This window comes from Crocodylus siamensis, chromosome 1, assembly GCF_052110815.1.
Source record: "Crocodylus siamensis isolate JL-2025a chromosome 1, ASM5211081v1, whole genome shotgun sequence".
Taxonomy (NCBI): Eukaryota; Metazoa; Chordata; order Crocodylia; family Crocodylidae; genus Crocodylus; species Crocodylus siamensis.
In genome coordinates, this window is record NC_143395.1 from 303,095,723 (window position 1) to 303,108,575 (window position 12,853).

Consider the following 12,853-nt stretch of genomic DNA (forward strand, 5'->3'; position numbering starts at 1 on the left):
CTCTCGCCTAGATATTGAACCTTCAATAACTACATATATTTCAAAGGCATTTGGAACACTTCAAATGCAAATGCTTCCATGTCTTCAATTTGTCCCTTCAAACTTTTACCACAAAGCCAGCTTTTCTTTTCCTGTTGTGCCCTGTCCATTTCACTTCACTCATTCTAACCTCAGCTTTATTTATAATAGCAGCAGACATGTTAAGTATAGTGGCACTGCCCACTCTACATATAATACAGAAACAATGTACCTGCCCCAAGCACTAGGGGAAGGCAGACAGAAGCAAGAAGGAGATATTATTAAATATGCACCTTGACTCGGCCCTATAACCTGGATGTTTTATGCAACTGAGTAAATGCAAAGCAGATGAAATGTCAACCCACAAGATAACTCCCCATGACAGAGAATCTTCTGTAGCATAGGACTGACATGTCTCCCTTCCATCCAGGTCACATTATAACTCTTAAGTAATGCTAAGGTCAAAATGATCTTGACCAGCCTAGAATTGAGGAAACATAAAGATGGTGTTGAACCCAGTCTCTTCTACTGTACCAAGTCTGAATTCAGCACAGCCCCTGGCATCCATCTCAGACTAGTTCATCTGACACAACATTGTAACTTTAAAAGAAAAAGCAACTAAACAAGCAAGTACTGAAAGAATGGTCACCCCCTGAATGGAAGAGTAGCCATAGGTATTGTAGAAATGTATGTACAGCTATAGATGGAAGGGGCATCTAACTTCATCCCCACCAGTGACAGGATCCACACCTACCCTAGGTTGCTGCCTACTGGGCTGAAGTGACTCACAATCATAGTTTGGTAGGCCCAGAACCACACCTTTCATGTCATAACGGTGTCCCAGCTCCCTATGCCGATGTCCTCAGGGGGTTATTAAGGAAGAAAGCACAAGGGAAATACATTCAAGTAGTTGTGATTAAATAAACGAAGACTTTGGTGTGACAACTAAACCACAACTGCAAAAAAGTGTAATTCCTGGGTTCCTTAAGTGGAACCCAGGAACCCAAGTAGGAAGGGCAAGAGGAGATTTTGATTAGTGAAGCAAGCAAAGGCAGAAGAGCTGTGGCAATTACACTGTTTTCCTTGTTCATAAAATGGACCATTTTGGTGTTACTCCACCTGAAATCCAAGGTATGCCTAACATGAGATTAAATAGACTATAAATTCTCCTGTGCTTAACAGCTTAGATGTTACATGTGAGGCTTTTAAATCAGTCTCTGTGCACTTGCAAAGGGCTGAATCCCTGCCTTGCTGAGTAATGTGTACATTGTCTCTCTGTAATAGCAACAGCTTTGCTAATAGCAAGAGTTTTGCACGCTGGTTCCATAGTAAGCCAGCGAAGCAGCACATAGCCTCCTGCTCTGTGAGTGTGGCTGAACCATGAACCTAAATAGTAGAATGTTGTAAAACAGTAAAATGTAGTAAACACCAAGTGTGTTAGATCATGACTCGTCCCCAAATTCCTAGCTTGAGATAATGTTGTTTACTCCAGAATATATAAGCTGTACATTCTTAAGTTACAATGAGTTCCTCAGCTCTAGCAAGAGTTCTGACTTGCGTGGAGCCCTGGCGCAGGCTGTTGCATCCCCGAGATCGGGACACTCCAGAGCCAAGAGAATCATGTGGAGTGGCAGCTGCCGCCTAAAGCCGATGTGAAGTGACCATCTCTCTGCTCTGTTCTATCGCCTGCCTCTGCGAGTATCCTTGAATAAAGCTTTGTAGGAGTGAAAACAACCATGAGTACGTCCTTTATTCAAGCGCGGAGAATCTTCTGAACCCAGTAGTTCATTCTAAAACACTCTCCCTACAAGGGAAGAGCCACCCTGGGAAAATGAAGGAATAAGGAGAATGTAGGAAAAATGGTGGGGGGGTTTCTAGCTTCTAAACTAAAGCATGGGGTAGGAATGGATTTCTTTATCTTGAAAATAAGAGCTTGCCTAGGAAGTTGGTTGCATGTACACAGTAAATGTTCAGTGACATATGTGTATGTGTGTCAAATAACTGAGAATCAGCAGCTAGGGAGTCCAGCATGCTGATTGTGCTGCTCCTGTAGAGCATGTGCACAATAGGAGCAGCCTTTTTTCACTTTCCCTGCAACATAGGTTTGATACACAAAAGCTGCTATTACCATATTTCTTACCCTGATGTCTGTTCCTCCTGGTGCCTGCCTCCCACGATAGCCTCCGTCCTCAAATCCTCTGCCACTCACTGCTCCCCACAGCCTCTCCCCTTTCCACACCCACCCCCCAACTGTCAGACATAGATTGAGCTCCATTCCCTCCTGGGCACGTACTACATGGAAGCACAGCCCCTGCCCAGCCATGAAGCAATATCCCAGGACTGGAGCTACACTGGCCTGGCAGGGGATGGAGTTTCCCTGTGTCCTGGGAGGGAATGGAGACAGAACTGTAGGTGAAGGTGGGGACAGGTGACTGCATAGCTCTGACTCTCGCCCTAACCCAAGCTGGAGGCTGGAGGCCACAGTCAGAGCAGCAAAAGCAATCTGCACCTCCCTCCACCTTATACTTAAATTCAAGATGGGGTGGAGGGGGGCTTTTTTCTGCATGCTGAATGAGGGAAAAATTATTGTCTTAAATTTGAGTAAATATGGTACTTATTCTCTCCATTACAGGACATACAGTTATGACAACTTGGAGTTGCTCTGACTGTTCCTCTATGCTGAGAAAGAAAAGGCTCACTGATGCTGATTGTCAGGCATCAGTAAAACTGCTGGTCAGAATCCTGATAATATCTACCACTTAAAAAGAATCAAGCCATCTGCTCTCAGTTCTGAAGAGAGAATGCCAGATTTAAAATCCATGCCTGGGCTGTTTCTCACTGCTAATTGCTTATGCTACCTGATGGGTTCAGAACTCTCCACATGAGAGATTTCTGCTTATACTTTTTTTTTAAATACATTTTGGCAATAGTTTACTACCAATTGATAAAGAAGAACCTTTGACAACAGTGACCAGTCACTCATGTAGGATGGTGTCATTTGGCTCCCTGAAGTCCGTGGAACTGACAGGGGTTTTTTTATACGTATAATTTATATTACGTAAAAGTATGTTGACTTTAGAGGTATTTCACGTAGAATTGTTGTTAACTCTGCTGGGATGTATCAAAGTTCTAAGATCTATGCAAAAAAAATAAGGTTAACAATATATGCTCTGACTTTAACCCTCAGCTGTAATGGGAACATAGTTCCAATACTTCCAATTTATTTTAAAAGCTGGCAGGGCTACCCATGCGGCCCTCGATAGCTTGCCAAAATTGGGTAAGTGGCTCTCCGCCCAAAATCCTTGCCTGCCCCTGCCTTAAGAGCTCAATGCATGGCTCCGTTCTCATCTACACCACACCCCAAGCCTCACAACTGTTCTCTCTCTTTGATGTTGCCTATTTATACACTCGGGCCCTTATGCAGTCTCCCTTTGGGCTTCTGGGCCTCTGGTCCCACATGCAGCCCTTCCTCTGGCCTCTTGGACTTCTGGTCCTGTACCCAGCCCTTCCTCTGGGCTCCTGAACCCTCTGGTCCAGCTTAGGCTGGGCTCTGGGCTGGGAAGAGCCCAGTGCAGCCCCTGGCTCCAGCCCACAACAGCACCCCACCCTCACCCCGCACACAGATCTGGGGGTGCAAGCCCCACATGCCCTCCCAGGGTGCATGCAGCAGCAGAAGCTGCCTCCCCTCCACCACCCTGGATGAACTGCATCACCGCCCTGCACCCCATCCTGGCTGTGTAGTGTCTGTCCCTGCCCCAACCCTACTTCCTCCCTCACCGCTGTGGCCTCAATATGCGCCCTCCTCCCCCACCCCTTCCCTCACAACAGACTTACCAGCCAAACTGACCTGCTCTTCACACTGTCAGGCTGCGCTTCTGGCTGGCTGCATGCTGCACTGCAGCTGTATGCATGCAAGGGGCATTTATCAAACACATCAATTGGCCACATCAGCCAAAAAAAGCTGATTGCCGATACTATCAATTTTCCTTATATCAGTGCCGATCCAATATGGGACTGATGTATCAATGTACCGCTAGTTATCCATTCTTTATGTAGGCCTTGAGCCTGCCACAGAAGTTCTCAAGGCTAAACCACCAGTGCCACTTAAATAAAAAGAAGCATCTCAGCCCCCTAGCTGACACTTCAATCCTTCTCTGGATTTAATATAAAACAAAGACCACCTGTCTGTAACACCCAGTCTTTCTCTGTCCAGATGAGTTGCCTTTATTCCCAGGCCGTCAGGGTTGTTTACACAAATCCAAGTCCCTTCAAGAGCCCTGCTGCTCTGCTGCCAGGTAAAGGCTCTGGGCTTATATAGCTCAAGCCTGAGCCCTCTGCAGATCAAGTGAGTCTCTCATTACCCTCCTGCACCACCTGAAAGCAGCCTCTCATGCTGTTTGCTCACTTAAAAGAACAGACACAGACTACAACCTCTGAGCACTATGTCTTTTGCTCATGTGGCTTTCCCTTTGCCTAATGGCCAGCCTATGTTCTTCTGCTGCAACCCCAACATAGCAGGCTTGGCCTGCTGCACTCTCTCTACACCTGGCAAATAGGTGTCCTTGTCTGGTGGGAAGCATGAGAAGTAAGATGTGAATCATGTTTTAGTAATTCATGAGAACTAGGATGTGTGTGATATAAACATGAAGTTGTTTTGATCTCTGTGTAACAAGGGTCCTGGGAACCCTTAATACTTTGTACTGGGCTAAGGGGTTATGTTCATGCCTGCACCATGTCTGCAAATGACCTGGCTAGTAGTGTGAACCAGCTGGTCATGGAAGTTAGTGGCCAGGCTTGTCTGTAGACAATAAATCAAGCCAAGCTTTTTGTCACTATGAACCAAAGCCTGTGGTCTCTTTCTTGTAACAATGAGGTTGTTAAGGGCATAGCATCATAGATGGTATCCCGGCAATATGCAACAGACCATCCAAGCTGAAGGAGCCTGACTTGATTTGTAGCATCTAACACTCAAACAGCGTTAAGGGAGTCAGATAACAATGACGGAGTCCTCCTTAACAACATGAGTGACTCCTTAGAAACTAACAGATACCAGCTTTTTCATCAGTCCCCAAACTATGTAGCTGATACAGGAAGCTTTGACAGGGAATACGGTTTTGCACTGCCCTTCAGTCAGTCAGCTGGTGCAAATTACAGCAATCTTTCCAATGTTCTGATATTTTGGAAAGGTCCTTAAGGATCAGACCAGTACCCAGATGGTTCAGGCTCATGAAAACACAGGGGGGCAACCCAACTGTCAGACACAGATTGAGCTCCATTCTTTGTAAACAAAGTCTGCAGTGTTTCCTGTTGGCACCTCAACTACCAACTCTGGAGTAAGCCACATATAACTGTCCATGTGTAAAGCATTGTTCCCTTAAATAGCCACTGGAAGCCTCAAAAAGGGCCAAGACAAAATAACCCACCTATAATTTCCTTTGGGTGGTATTCAGTGATTATGGAAGGTTTAGTGTAGCCATTCTGGAGTTATAAGCAAACATACATACATACACTTCATTTTATAACAATGACAGTTGAACTAAATTCACTGCATCGAAAATGAAGTGGTACCAGTTTGTTATCTGAGAAGTAAAGTAATCCCAGTCACTGAAAGCCCCAAAAAGTTTGAAGTGATAAATAACCCACCTATAATTTTCCTTGGGTAGTATTCAGTGATTTTGGAAGATTTAGCATAAATAGGACCAGCCATTCTTGAGTTATAAGTGAACATACATACATACATACATACAGACACACACTTCATTTTATAAATACAGATAAAGCCCATGAATGGGCATGACTCATTGATTAAATATCAGATACCATAAAAGCACAACTCAAAAATGTTACATGTCATTCTTTCAGGAGAAAATGCCATGCTTTGGAGAAACTATGCTGTCAAATGGGGTATTCACTAGTTAAATATTTAGGATCTTCTGGATGTTGACAAAAACTCTTGCTAAACTTGATTGTAATCAGACCTTCTCTGTCGACATTATAAAAATGCTCGATAGTCCATAAATTGCATTGTGACCATCATGCGCGTACCTAGCCTCAAGACTTCAGACCTTGAGCCAAGAGTCATCTTGTGTTGATTGATGGCCCTTCATCACTTAGTTTTATGGGTTACAGCTGTTAGAGACTTCAGAATGAACTATGCCAAACATAACAGCAGGCCTTGCTCAGTGAAGCAGGGATGCAGGACTGAGAAACCAAACTGTTCTGTCAAAAAAAAATACTCTGCTCCAAAAGATCTGTCATACTTCCAAAGCTTTTGACAGGATCCATATTCAGAGCATACCAATATATATTTGATGAATATAGACAAAGCTATCCAGGTTGTTTCCCTGACATTTAGAAAAAAAATCTAATCTTTCATATCATTCTTAAATAATTCACATATCTCTTTTATGTAGGCCTCTCTTTCCTGGATGTTCTATAAAAGAAACAGCTGTCTCTTCATTGCAACAAAGAGAAATAAACTGCTCTGTTCATGGTGGTCAGTAGCAGAAGTTGTCTTCACAGATGGTGTATAAGAATTGCTAATGTTTTAATGGCAGTGATGTTCAAGATCAAGTTTAACTGAAAAAACTTATTTGAGGATTGTAATACTTCAAAAATATGTTACTGGTAATATTGTACTTGAGGGCTGGTATGTATTATGCACTGGGGGACTTTTCTTAGTATGCATAATCACTATTACTAATCTTTAAAATTCATCCAAGATATTTGTTTGATGACATTCTGTGGCAATAAATAAATCTTAATAAAATATTTCCATATAATTTCATTAAACGCCCCTCTGTTTTCATGTCATTCATATGATATATGACAAAGTATAAAAATACAGACTGATCAGATATTGCTGAGTACTCTGCAATATCTGAAAACTTCAGTCAGTTTGGGGTCTGAGGGCCCAACATGGCTCCTACTGAATTCAACAAGACACTTTCTTTTGCCTTCGATAGAAGCTGGATTTGATATTAAAAAATTAATGAAAGGGTAAAGATACATCACTACCAGTCCAAGATGGTTGAAGGCTAAAGACCCCAGCTAAAGAAAAATATTTCCCACCCTCCAAGTTTACTAAAGATCACAATCATGGAGTGGGGGCCAGGAGATTATTCCCTGACCCCATTCTGCGATTGTGAAATGAGGACTAGGAGCTGCCTGCTGCTGGGGCAGGGGTACATTGACCCCACTCAGGCAGAGCCTGCCCCAGCAGCAGGCAGCTCCTAGAGGCAGGGAGCAATCTCCTGCCCCCTGCTGCCTGACTGACAGAGCAAATCTGCTCTCAGTCAGCCATCTGCACATGCCTTACTCCGCAGTAATTACTCAGCAGTTTGTTTGCTACTTGCATTTTTAGGTAGAATATTAACTGCCGAGTAGAACAAATTACTGCATAGTAAGGGTCTGCACATACATGCCTATTACACAGTAATTTGCTCTACTGTGCAATAAAGTGTCTTGTGTAGATGCACCCTTTGGCTACTAAGTTTCCGAACTCTTGGGGATCCCCGTAAGCTGAATGAGATGGGGCCGCTGGCCAAATCTGGTCCATGGGACAGGGGTTGAGCACCCCAGGTTTAGCATCAATGAAGCAAGGTACCCAGAAACTTCATTTTTAGGACCCCCATACAACCCAGAAACTGATCTGGGATTTGTTACCCAAGGAAGGAGACCTAGTCCACTCTATTACAATGCTTTGAGCAATAAGACACCCTTCCTTATACGGGTAATACAGATCTCCTTCATGGCAGTGACTCTCTTTACATACACTCATAAAAACTTTGTTCAGTTAAATACACTGCAATGAGGGGAAGAAAGGCTGTAAAGATTGTAACAGGCTTTCTGCCAGTGTGAAAACTAATTTATTATTACAACCACAATTCTAACAAGAACTTTCATTAGTGATGGAATAGTCTCCTTCCTTGGGTAAGAATAGGTATCTTCCTCACACCTAGCTGTTCTACTTGGGGAGGACAGCTTTAACTTATTGTTGTGGTTCCTTAACACATCTTCTGAGCATCCTAGCTATGTCTGCAATACATGTGTCACAATTTATGTAATGGTCCTTCTGTTACCTAAACATAAAAATCTTATATCTTCTGAATATTTGCATCTTTCTAGCGGTATCTTTGCATCTTTTCTGCATCTCTAAGTTTTAAAATGTTCAGGAAAGACTTCTCACTTTCATTTTCCAGGCAGCATCAGAATCAGAATAGTAGAGGTATTAGTAGAATTTCAGAGCCAAAACAAACAAGGGATCACAAGTTCTACTTTATCTAAAGCTAGCTGTTTAATGTTTCACATGCAAGAGTAGAAGTTTCACAACTCCAATCAAATGTTAGTAAAAAGACAAATAAAGTTAGTTTTTGGTTGGCTAAACATGCTTCATCTGTACTGATTACTGCAGCCTTCATGCAGAGGTGTCTCAGCTTGAACAACAGATGTCTCACTTACATAAAATGCCATTTAATTGTTCCACATGAAAGGTCAAGATGTTTTAGTGCCTGCAGACCCACAGGATTGGACCTGATCGCTCTCTCATTTGGAGCACCGCAGAACCCAAGAATTAATTGTTCAAACTGTAATCTTTAGCTGTGCCTTACAAGTATACAGCTCAACTCAGGATTTGAATGGTTCTCAGAAACCAAAAATATGATTGCTTAAATAAACAAAAAGGGAACACCATAATTGTAGTCTAAAGGTCCTTGTGAGCACTGCCTTGCTTTGGACCTTTGAATATGGCCACATAACTTAGGAATAGCCTTATCCTACTTGGAAAAAGAATTACAAATAGAATGAGATTGTTGGATTATATTTTAAGGGTGCCCCACAATATTAGCACTGTTAGTAGGGGTGTGCAAAGTGGACCCTATTCGATTGGATTCGGCCTGAATTGGGGACAGTGATTCAATTCGTTGATTCAGATCACTGTCCCTCATTCAATTCGGCTGAATCCAAATCTGAAGATTCAATGCTGATTCAGAGAATCAGATTTGGACATAGACACAGCTTTAAATTTTTTTCTACATACCTCAAGGTACCAGCATAGCTCATGAACACTGCGATGCTGGGGCAGACGGAGAGTCCCACAAGAGTGTGGGGGGCCCCCCACATGCTCGGCAGTAAACCTGGAAGTGGACCAGAACTACCTCCGGTCCACTTTCGGGTCCACTGGGGAGCACACTTTGGGCCCCCCCATGCATCCCTGGTACAGTGATCAGCCACGGGGGACCCTGGGTGCCCCCCTCAGAGCCAGAAGGCGCCAGTCGCTGAGCCAGGGGGCACTGGGGAAGGCCCCTGCACGCTCCCTGGCGGACCCAGAAGTGAGCTGCCAAGCATGCTGGGGAGCCCCTCGTGCTTCTGTGGGACACTCCATGCGTTCCAGCATCATAGCATTCACAAGCCACCTGCTACTTTGAGGTACGTAGAAAAAACATTTAAAGCTGTGTCAATGTCCAAACTGCCACATCTTGCCAAATCTCTCAAAACTGATTCGGAAGGTTCCAATTAGATTCAGAAAGATTAAAGTGTCCTCTGATTCAATTTGGATTTGAAGATTCAGCCACTGAATTGGGCCATATCTCCGCTGAGTCGAATCAGGGTCCAAAGCTTTGCACGGCCCTGTTAAGTGTGCAAACACCTACATGTGATTCACAAGATACACCCAGAGATTTTGAATAGGAATTAATAGGATCAAATATTCTGACCTGTTGTGATCTTCCAAGTACTTTGCAACAGAAGAATGTCTCTATTATTTCTCTGTAGCCAAGGAATGAGTGAAAGCTAAGAGCTGGCATTTTCCAAGAGGGCCCTTGAGTCTAAAACGTTTGAGAACTACTGCTCTAGAGGAAGACTATCATTTGTGCCAACCATTCCCTTACATCAGGATGGAGCTGGATGGAAGACAGGAGTGTATCAGGAACAGGTTGGGGGTGGAGTTATATGGGAAGTGCATGGCAAAGCAGAACTTGACTATGTCAGGTCTTCCTGTAGTATAAGGCCCCATTATAGTCTTAATGCCAGCGACGGGAGTCAGAGTAGACTTTATGCTCCTCTGACTTATAACAGGGTCATGCAAGAGGGATCAAGGAGTTTCAGCTGATATGCTACAGATTTTGCTTTCCAGTGCCTTTGAGCACAGCTTTGTATAGAATCAGGACCCCCATGAACAAACTGGGAATGCTGGTAGCAAGTCATGGCTAACGAGAAGCATGAGGAGATAGAGGTCCTCACTCTGCCTGAGATCCATCTGCACAGACCCTTTATCAAGTGCTACAGAGGTCTGTATGGGCCTGCTTGGGCAAAACCCTTTGCAGAGCTGGGTCCAGGATTAGTTAATGTCAGGGTTCTGGATCAGCTGGACTTTATTCCTTGTTACTCTATCATTCATCCACCCTGCTACTCTTTAGAATAAAAAATATTTTGAAACATAAAAGCCCATGGTGTGGCTTTCTGCACCACTGATTGGTGCCTGGTATTGATAGGGAGACCATACAACCCATTTTGGCCAGGACACTCTTGGATTCTGTAGGCCAGTCCTGGCCAATTGGTCAAAAGTCCTGGGCTGGAGTCCAAGTCTGGCAGGGAGGCAGAGTAACATGGTGTACCAGGCAGATGGCCAGGCAGGCACCATTGATGCTGTGCAGGAGAAGGGTGGAAAAACTGGGGCAAGGGCTACCCTACCCACATGTGACATGTCCTTGCTTACACACAGCAGCATTGGTGCCTGCCTGACATACCATGCTGCTTCATCTCTCCACTGGGCTGTAGCCCGGGACTTCTGACCAACTGGCCAGGACTAACCTATGGAATCCAGAAGTGTCCCAGCCAAACCGGGATGTATGGTCACCCTAAGCATTAAGCAAGTCACTCTGCCTGTTTGAAAAGCAGATCGTAAAAAGGAAACACCTAGCAAATTACCTCCTTTTGTAAAGCTGAGTTCATACTGGTGTTTAAAATTTGTTTCCTACAAATCATTTGCAGCACTATTCCTTCTAGAACTTTAGCCTCATAAAAACTATATATTCCGGAGTTTTATGGTACTGTATGTAAGAAAAGCAAATGGGTGAGGGGCAGCCTGTATGCATCATTCCTATGACATTAAACAGTGGTCAAAAGGTTTTTATTGTGAGATTCATAAGCAACTTATGTAATGGAATACTCTTTCACTGTGTCTTTATAAATACCATCAATCTATTTAATTATAAATCAGATATTCTAGTTATGTTATTTTCCCAGGATATCCAGTTAATGCTTAATGCTGCTCCCATTAATGTCAATGGAATTTTTGCCATTAACTCTGTAGACCTTGAATTGGTCTGTGCAATGCTATGGGTGACAAACAGCACTATAACTAGATCAAACATATCAAACCATCCAAAGCTTAACCAAATTGCAGGGAAAGTGTGGATGTCAGGCTTAGCTATTTTCAGGGAACCTGACTGAAAGCTGAAAACATATGAATGAACAGCAAGCTAAGGGCCTGTATCCTAAATACTCTGTATTACAATCGCACACTAGAACATTAATAACTAAGGTGACCAAATATATTACTAGTTATTTTGCTATAATAAAGCTATTTTTGTTAACAGTTTCAAATGATTATAGTCACAAAGGCAGCCTTGAAGATGGAAAGAGCAAAGCAGCCTTGTCAGGCCACAGGCCATAGTTAATAAATAACTGACCAAGACCAAAGGGCAAGCCATAATGGGAGATAAGAAACCTTTTCTTCTGCTATCTCAAAAATATAAATTTCAATTGATTAACAAGTTCTTGATTAAAGATTACCAGATGATTAATAGACAAGTCAGATGACCTTAAAAAAAAGAGCTTTAGCTAAGGTGATCCCTTGACCCCTTTCCCAGAGCCACTAAAATCTGGTTCCATCCAGTTTAAAAAATCCAAGTGAAACAAAGAAATTTAAATAAAACCGATCAGAGATCAATAATTAGCATGTCAAATCAACCATCTATAAGTATTGGGCCTGGGGCCAGTGACAAATTGGGCCTTTCCTAAAGCCCAGCAGAAAAAAACAACTTAGTGAGACTGCCCAGGAAAGCAGACCTGCTCTTCCTGAATCCAAGGCTATGTAAGCATTGTCTTTATTAGTACCAATAAGTCTTTGCTATTGTGTGTCCTGATAAAGCTTTCAAGTAGTGACTGGAATGGTTTCATTGATCACTTCTAACCACAAGTCAAATCAAGGGGGGAAACTTCAGTAGGAAATGGGATTGGACCTGCAGTAACAGTCTCTTTGCTATATTGATGCACCTCTGGTGTTGTCTGCATGTTCAATATTCTGTATGCTTTGTAGTCCAAATAGTCTATGACTGTGTCTAATCACTGGGTTTTTAATGTTACTGTCACTAGCTGAACATAGTTTTAATACTTTACAGGATTATAAATAATGGTGACTTTCCTCCCACCTTGCATCCCACAGTCTAACTTCATGAGGGTTCTTATGGCCTATAGTTTTTTTTATAAGTGACTACTATGTCATCTGAGCAATGGCACCAAAATCTGTAAATGTTTATTAGAATTTTCTATTTTGTCCCCCATGGTTCTAAATCAGATCTAATTGACTAATTCTTTTTTTATCCTGCCTACTGTATGCCTGACCTATTATTTTTACAAACGAATTCCCAGAAACAATACTCAAAACCAAAGGTGAGATGCTGGTGCACGTCATCTTCATATCGTCTTTCCAAAAGTACTAGGAAAAGCTGCAGGAGTCCAAATCTACTTTTTCACCTGAAGATTCATGCTCACAGTACCAACATTGTATATTAATGTAGCTGTGCCTCCAACACATGCAACGCCTAGTCAGTTT

The 12,853-nt window shown here is 42.9% G+C and overlaps 1 protein-coding gene and 1 long non-coding RNA gene across 3 annotated transcripts in view; one reads left to right on the plus strand and one right to left on the minus strand.

Moving 5' to 3' along the window:
* Nucleotides 1–12,853, minus strand: part of LOC149874710 (uncharacterized) — a 140,393-nt gene that overhangs the window by 71,334 nt on the left and 56,206 nt on the right. The gene's annotated exons all lie outside the window — the stretch shown is intronic.
* Nucleotides 1–12,853, plus strand: part of LOC149874711 (sulfotransferase 1C1-like) — a 73,414-nt gene that overhangs the window by 30,519 nt on the left and 30,042 nt on the right. Inside the window, exon 1 of one of the 2 annotated variants that reach the window (XM_090021203.1) lies at nucleotides 12,035–12,112. The exons of the other annotated variant lie outside the window; for it this stretch is intronic. The gene's annotated coding sequence lies outside the window, so the exon portion shown is untranslated. Of the gene's footprint in view, nucleotides 1–12,034; nucleotides 12,113–12,853 lie in introns of those variants that run through there. 2 annotated transcript variants of the gene reach the window in all.